This window comes from Chiloscyllium plagiosum, chromosome 2, assembly GCF_004010195.1.
Source record: "Chiloscyllium plagiosum isolate BGI_BamShark_2017 chromosome 2, ASM401019v2, whole genome shotgun sequence".
NCBI lineage: Eukaryota > Metazoa > Chordata > Chondrichthyes > Orectolobiformes > Hemiscylliidae > Chiloscyllium > Chiloscyllium plagiosum.
The window spans coordinates 132,834,778-132,842,473 of NC_057711.1; the positions used below are offsets into that span (position 1 = coordinate 132,834,778).

The window sequence follows — 7,696 nt, forward strand, 5'->3', positions numbered from 1 at the left end:
CCCATTCACCTTTCCCTCCTCACTGTCCAAGACCCCAAACATACCTTCCTGGTGAAGTAGCATTTCACTTTTACTATTTCAATCCGGTCTCCTGTCATTGCTGCTCACAATGCTGTCTCCTTTACACTGTGGAGACCAAATAGAGACTGGTTCGAGTACCACTTTCACTCTGTCTGTAGGAATAACCCTGTGCCTCTCATTTCAATAACCGACCTTGCACTCATCCTAACATTTCGGTCCTAGCTGCTGCAATGTTCCAGTGAAACACTACCCAAGCTCGAGTAACACAAAACTTTACACTTTGATGTGTCACAGCCTGCAGGGGTTAATACACAATTCCAAATTCACAGCCTGATTCCATTATGGCTGTTCTCCATTTTTCATATATTCTACTCCCTGGCATCCCAATGATCTCGTCTGTGTCTTTTTTTTATCCTGCACTCAATAGAGACAACCCATTTCTGCCATCCACACTTTAATTTACACCAATGTTATATCTTTTCTCTTTCACCACATTTAAAAGCCCATCCCTTTGTGCCATTGCATCTCCACATGCTCTGTTTCCTATCATCCCTCGTCCACTTTTGCCAAGGCATTAAGCAGCCCTTTTCAGTTCTGAACAAGGACCACGCTGGACTTGAAACACTATCTTTGTTTCTCTGTCTCCACAGATGCTGACAGATATGCTGAGGTTCTCCAGAAATTTCTGGTTTTGGACATGTTCAAAGGTATATGTCAAAGCTGCTCAAATGTCCTGACCCACTTGGATTGCCGTACTCTGGGAAGTGAAAAATAACAAAAGATGCACACATATCTTGGTTCTGAAACTACATAAGACTGGAATCACTGACACTACAGAGTTCATATTAGAAGCCATGGAGAGAACAGAGTGAAGCACATTCAATTTAAACACCGAAAATGGCATAACTGCAAGGGGATTACGTTCAGATGAATGTTAGAATTAGAATCGCCACAGTGTGGAAACAGGCCCTTCAGCTCAACAAGTCCACACCAATCCTCTGAAGAGTAAACCAAGCACACCCATTTTCTTATCCTATATTTACCCCTGAATAATGCACCTAACCTGGAAATTTTGGGGTTGTGGGAGGGAACCAAAACACTCAGAAGAATCCCACAGGGAGAATGTGCAAGTACCACAAAGACGGTCGCTGGAGGATGGAATCAAACCTGGGTGAATATGAAAATGGAAGTGCTACCACATCAGAAACCAGAGTAGCTCACAGAGTACGGATCAATGCGTCTCGGTATGAATTGGGCGACAGACATCAGAATTGCATTGCAGAAACTGCAGCTCAAACCCGGGAATTCATGTAATAGTGTAGATCACAGTTGGACAGAAGGAGAATTGTACTGAGTCACAATCTGTAACTTTTTGTCCAGGATAATTCCTCAGTCCATTATTCCCATTAAGCTGAATGATGTTTCAGTCACGAGTGTAGGTGAACATACCAGGGTCAGAGACGTGTGTACCTAAAACTGATGACAAAGCATTTAAAGCTACCACACTTGACTACTCACTTACATTGCAAACAGCAGGACTAACATCTGATAGAGAGGACGAAATGATTACAAAGCAAACAGATCAGATCGAAGCTCTGCAGTCTTGCCACAGCCAGTTAGAAATGGAGCTGAACTATGTAGCAACTGACGAAAGAAGAGGACTCCACAAATTTTTTTTAATAAAAATGTTCAATGGGATTAGTGTGTCGCTTGGTAGGTCATCATTTATTGCCCAGAGGGTAGTTAAGAGTCAAACACATTGCTGTGGGTGTGGAGGTACAAGTAAGCCAGAGCAGGAATGAATGGCAGTTTCCTTCCCGAAAGGGCATCTGCGAACAAGATGGGTTTCCCACACAATCAGCAACTGTTTCATGATCATCATTAGACTCTTAATTCCAAACATTTATTGAATTTGAATTCCATCATTTGCTGTGGCAGTATTCGAACTCAGGTCACATGAGCATTGCCTGGGTCGCTAGACTAACAGCTCAATACCACTAGGTTATTACTTTGCCATTCCGCGAAAGAATGGAACATTGCTGCACATCAGTGTAAAAGACAGTATGCAATGTCTGCACCATCCACAGCCAGAAGTGTTCCTTAGATGATGCCCACAGAATCACAGATGCCAGTCTCCAACCAATTCGATTCGCTGCACCTCACATGAAGAAAGAGCTGAACACAGTAGGTACGAAAAAGGCATTGGGCCCTGACACCATTCTTGCAATAGGACTGAAGACTTGTGCTGCATAACAAGCCGTGACCATGGGGAAACTGTTTCATTCCAGCTCCAACTCTGACATCTCCCTGGCAACGTGGAAAATTCCTCAACTATGTCCAGTCTCTTAAGAGAAGAATCATTACAATCTGACAATTTACCACCCCCTCAGTCCCGTCACGATAGACAAAATGGTGTGAGTTATTTTTGACAGAGCTATCAAGCAGCACATAAATTATCTGCTCAGTGTGGTTTCCGATTGGTCCCCATGTGGAAATGGTGCTGTTGTGGAAATGTCACTTGATTACCAATCCCGACCAGGCTAATGCTCTGGCAGCTGGTGGAAGTTCAAATCAACTAATAAGATATCAAAATCTAAAATCTGCTGTCAGTAACAGTGACCTTGAAGCCAATGTCGATTGTAAACACCAATTGCCTTCCCAATGTGCTTTCAGGCAGTGAATCTCCCCTGCTTTCCTGTTCTGGCCTAAAAGTGCCTCCAGACGACAAACATGTGGAAAACTCTTCAACGATCTCTAAAATGCCAAGCAAGACATTCTATTGTATCAAACTGTTCCGAGCCCTTAATGAATAAAATTGGACAGTACACCCAGCACCAGTCTCGGTATCAGAAACGGGAATGGGAACACAGTCCTGTTGATCCAGCAGATGCCTCCTTCCTAACAGCTGAGAGCTTGTGACACATTTACAGAGTTTTCCCACAGACTGCACAGAAACATCGGGAAAGGAGTAGGTCATCCAACACATTGACCCTCCCCCATTCTAGTTTTTGGTCTAACATCTCTTCAATTTTTTTCACAAACATTGCATACTGTCTATCCTTTGAAGTGATTAAGTATTGGAACCATATGAATTAGGAACTTCGGTCCATCAATTTTGCTTGCCATTCAATATTTCGGTGGTTGATCCTTTCTCCCCACACCAAACTTCTGCTGCAACCTTGTCCCTTTAGGGTCAAGCAATACTTAACGAAATTCAGTGCCTTGGCTTCCACAGGCTTGTGTAGCATATAATTCCCAGATTCACCAGTCTATGAGTTCAGACATTTATTCTCACCTCAATGCCGAATGACCTGACCGTACCTAATACTGTGGCCGCTTGTTTTAGACGTCCCAGCCAGGTGCATTATCATCCCTGCTTCCAATATATATCGCCCTGTCAGAGTATTATATATCTCACTGAGATCTCCACTCATTTTTCTAAACCACATGGAATACAGACTCAGTCGCCCCAAACTCTGCTCCCACAACAAGTTTGTCATCATAGACATCAGTCTGGTCATTCTTTGATACTCTCCCTCAATGTCAGGTTTGTCCTTTTTTTAGGTAAGGAGACCAAAACTGCACACAGTACTGCACAATATTCGAGATGGAGTCTCACCAAGGTCATGTGCAGCTGCAATAAGATACCCTTGTTCCTGAACTCAAATTCCCTGGAAATGAAGGTCAACACATCACTTACCTTCCTAACCGCTTTCAGTTGCTCCAATAATGCTTTCAGTGACTGGTGTACAGGGAGATCCAGATCCTTTTCAATGTTACATATACCCACTTGGTGGGTATTGATGTCTGGCTTCAGAATTCACTGCTGTGAATGGACCTCAGAGTTCGGTGAAGACGTCAACAAAAGTATGCATGTTGGTATCTTCACAGATCAACATTTTCACATCAATTTCTTTTAAAATGCTAGCCTGATATTATAATTTTCCAACCAAAATGTTCAGTGTTACGTCCATCCACATTGCTGTTCATCTGCCACGTATTTGCCCATTCCCTCCACGTGTCCCAATTACCTTGAACTTCTTTACATTCACCTCACCCAATCAATTCTCAGTTTTGTGCCATCAGCAGATTTTGAAACATTACATTTAGTACCCTCGAGCAGATGTTTAATCTGCTTCCTGAATAGATGGGTGGCAAACATCAATTCCGGGATCATCCTGGTCGTAATTGCTTTCCACTCCAAAAAAAGGAACTGCTTATTCTGACTCACTTTTTCTTTTAGCTCTCTATCATGTTCAACCCATGCCAGTATATTAGATCTCACTGTTGCACACTGTTATGGGCCAGGACAGACCAGAAAGCCATTTCAAGGAAGTAGTGTAGACTCAAACTTTGTTTGTTGCCTTAAGCAGATGTAAGGCAGATATTCCAGGAGTGACGCAGCTGGTCAAACCACTTAGTTTGAATTAAAACAGAATTTACTTTCAAGGTTACGGAATGAAACACAAACAGAAAGGAATAGCATGCAAAATAACAACCTATCCGAAAACCCAACAGATTATCCTAACTTAATGATGTTAGCAAATTAAATTCGTAAGGAATGGGTACATGGGAAGACCAAGAACTGACTTTCAATCCAGCCTACAAAAATGTAGGGCATTACTGTGTAACATGATTAGGGATGACAATACCAAGAGACAGCCAATTAGAAACCATATCCATGCTACTAGTTCCACAGTAAGTAGAACTAAAGAGACTATTCCCAGCTTTTGTCATTTTAAAGTTTTATAAATAAATATTAAAAAATATTAAAAGTTGGCAAATCAACTAATCTTCCAGGTGAAGCTTTCTGGTCTTCAGTAGCACTCCACTTCTCAACTGAGAATCTGAAAATGGTTGAAAGCCATTTAAATGTGGTACCGTTTCACAGTGATTAGCATGCTGCCTCACAGCGCCAGGGACCCGGGTTCAATTCCAGCCTCAGGCAACTGTACGTGTGGAGTTTGCACCTTCTCCCCGTGTCTGTGTGGGTTTCCTCCGGGTGCTCCGGTTTCCTCGCACAGTCCAAAAATGTGCCGGTTAGCGGAATTGGCCATGCTGAATGCACGTAGTGTTAGGGGAAGGGGTAAATGTAGGCAAATGGATCTGGATGAGTTGCTCTTTGGAGGGTCGGTGTGGACTTGTTCGGCCAAAGGACCTGTTTCCACACTGTAAGTAATCTGTATCTAAATAATCTAAGGTGTTGTTCGAAGTACTTGAAACAATCCGCATAAACACCCCATGGAAAATTCGAAAGGAAAAAGCAAACCCAGGCTCTTCCAGGAGAGATATCAGAGAGAGGGGGGATCAGCATGGACCTTCTTCTTTGGCCTGATAGCTTCACAACTGGCTGCCTGCTTTTAGTAAACAGCCAGTCTGTGAGAAATCAGGCCAAACAAATCAAAGCAGAGGGTCTGCGCTGGGAGAACTGGCCACTCCCCTTTCATAAGAACAGAAGGACAAGGGGCAGGAGTAAGCCATCTGGTCCGTCTAACCTGCTCAGCCATTCTGTAACATCAAGGCTGATCTACTCGTGGACTCATATCCACCTACCCACGCACTCACCGTATCCGTAATTTACTTCATTGTTCAAAACATATCTATCTCAGCTTGAAAAACAATTACTGAAGTAGTGTTAACTACTTCACTGAGCAGGGAATTCCATAGAATTACAAGCCTCTGGGTGAAAAGGTTTTTTCTTAATTCAATCCTAAATCTGCTCCCTCTCATATTGAGGTTATTCCATCTTGTCCTAGCTTCACCTGCCAGTGGAACCATCCTCTCTACTTTTTTCTTACGTCATCCCTTAAGAATATTTTTTATGTTTCTATAAGATCCTCCCCTCATTCTTCTAAATTCCAATGAATATAATGCTGATGTACTCTGTGTCTCCTCATAAGACACCCCCCTCAACTCCAGAATCACCAGAGTGAATCTCCTCTGCATCACCTCCACTGGCAGTACATCGCTTTGCAAGTAAGGAGGCCAGAACTGCTCACAATACTCTAGGTATGACCTCACCAGCACCCTGTACGGCTGCAACATAACCGCCCTGCTTTTAAATGCAATGCCTTTCGCAATAAAGAACAAAATACCATTTACATTCCTAATTACTTGATGTACCTGCAGATCAACCTTCTGTGATTCATGCACAAGGACAAACAGGTCCCTCTGCACAGCAGCATGCTGCATCGTTTTACAATTCACGTAATAATCCTTTTTACTGGTACTCCTAACAAAATACATTACTTCATATTTATTAACATTGTATTCCATCTGCCAGACCTTTACCCATTCATGCAATGTAACTATTTTCCTCTGCAATGTTTCACAGTACTCTGCACACTTTGCTCTGCCGCTCATCTTCGTGCCATCTGCAAACTTTGACAAACTACGCATGCTCCCAACTCCAAATCATCGATATAAATTGTGAATAATTGCAACCCCAACACTGATCCCTGAGGCACACCACTCAGCACTGATTGCCAGCCAGGATAACACTCATTTATACCCACACTTTGCTTCCTGTTAGTCACCCAATATTTTATCCATGCGAATACTTCAGCCGTAACGCCATCCATCTTTATCTTATGCAGCAGCCTACAATGTGGCACCCTGTCAAAGCCTTTTTCAAACCTAGATACACCACATCCACTGCGGCCTCGTTGTCTATCTTGCTCGTAATGTCTTCGTAGACTTCCAAAAGACTTGTTAAGCATGATCTGCATTTCATGCATCCTTGCTGCATCTGTGCAATGGGCCGTTTTCTATCAAAATGCCTTGCTATTTCTTCCTTGATAATACAGTCAAAGCATCATCCCCACTACTCAGATTAAGTTAACTGGTTTATAATTCCCAAACTTTTATCCACCTGCCTTTTTCAACAATGGCGTCTCATTTGCTGTTTTTCAATCTGCTGGGACTGCTCCAGAGTTCAGCAGATTTTAGAAAATTACCGTAAGTGCACTTGTTATTTCTCCAGCTATCTTTTTAGTACCCTGGGATACATTACACCAGGGCCAGGCGATTCGTCTACCCTTAGCTCCATTAGCTTGCCCAATGCTACCTCCTCTGTAATAATCATTGTTCACAAGTCCTCACCTACCCTCATCTCTTTGGTAAAAACAAGGACTGCAGATGCTGGAAACCAGATTCTAGATTAGAGTGGTGCTGGTAAAGCACAACAGTTCAGAGCATTCCTGATGAAAGGCTTTTGCTCGAAACGTCGATTTTTGTGCTCCTCAGATGCTGCCTGAACTTCTGTGCTTTACCAACACCACTCTAATCTAGACTCTTCATCTCTTCATCAATCACAGGCATGTTATTTGTGTAGTTCACTATGAAGACTTATACAAAGTACCTGTTCAATGCCTCAGCCATTTCATCATATCCGATAACTAAACGCTCCTTCTTACCCTCTCAAGGGTCAACATTTAAGTTAGCCACTTATTTTCATTTTATATATTTAGGGAATCATCTGCTATCTGTCTTCATGTACTGTGCTAGATTTTTTTTTCTCGTGTGCTATCCTACTTTTCTTTATAGCTCTTTTCGTGGCTTTCTGTTGGCCTTTAATCTTTTCCCAATCTTCTAGGTTCCTGCTGTTCTTGGCCATTTTGCATTCCATCTCTTTCAATTTGATAACCTTGCGTATTTGCCCACCCACGACAGATTT

General features: G+C 42.6%; 1 protein-coding gene across 3 annotated transcripts in view; it reads right to left on the reverse strand.

Annotated features, from left to right (window-relative positions):
- Positions 1-7,696, reverse strand: part of LOC122564059 (transcription factor RFX3-like) — a 309,606-nt gene that overhangs the window by 290,655 nt on the left and 11,255 nt on the right. The gene's annotated exons all lie outside the window — the stretch shown is intronic.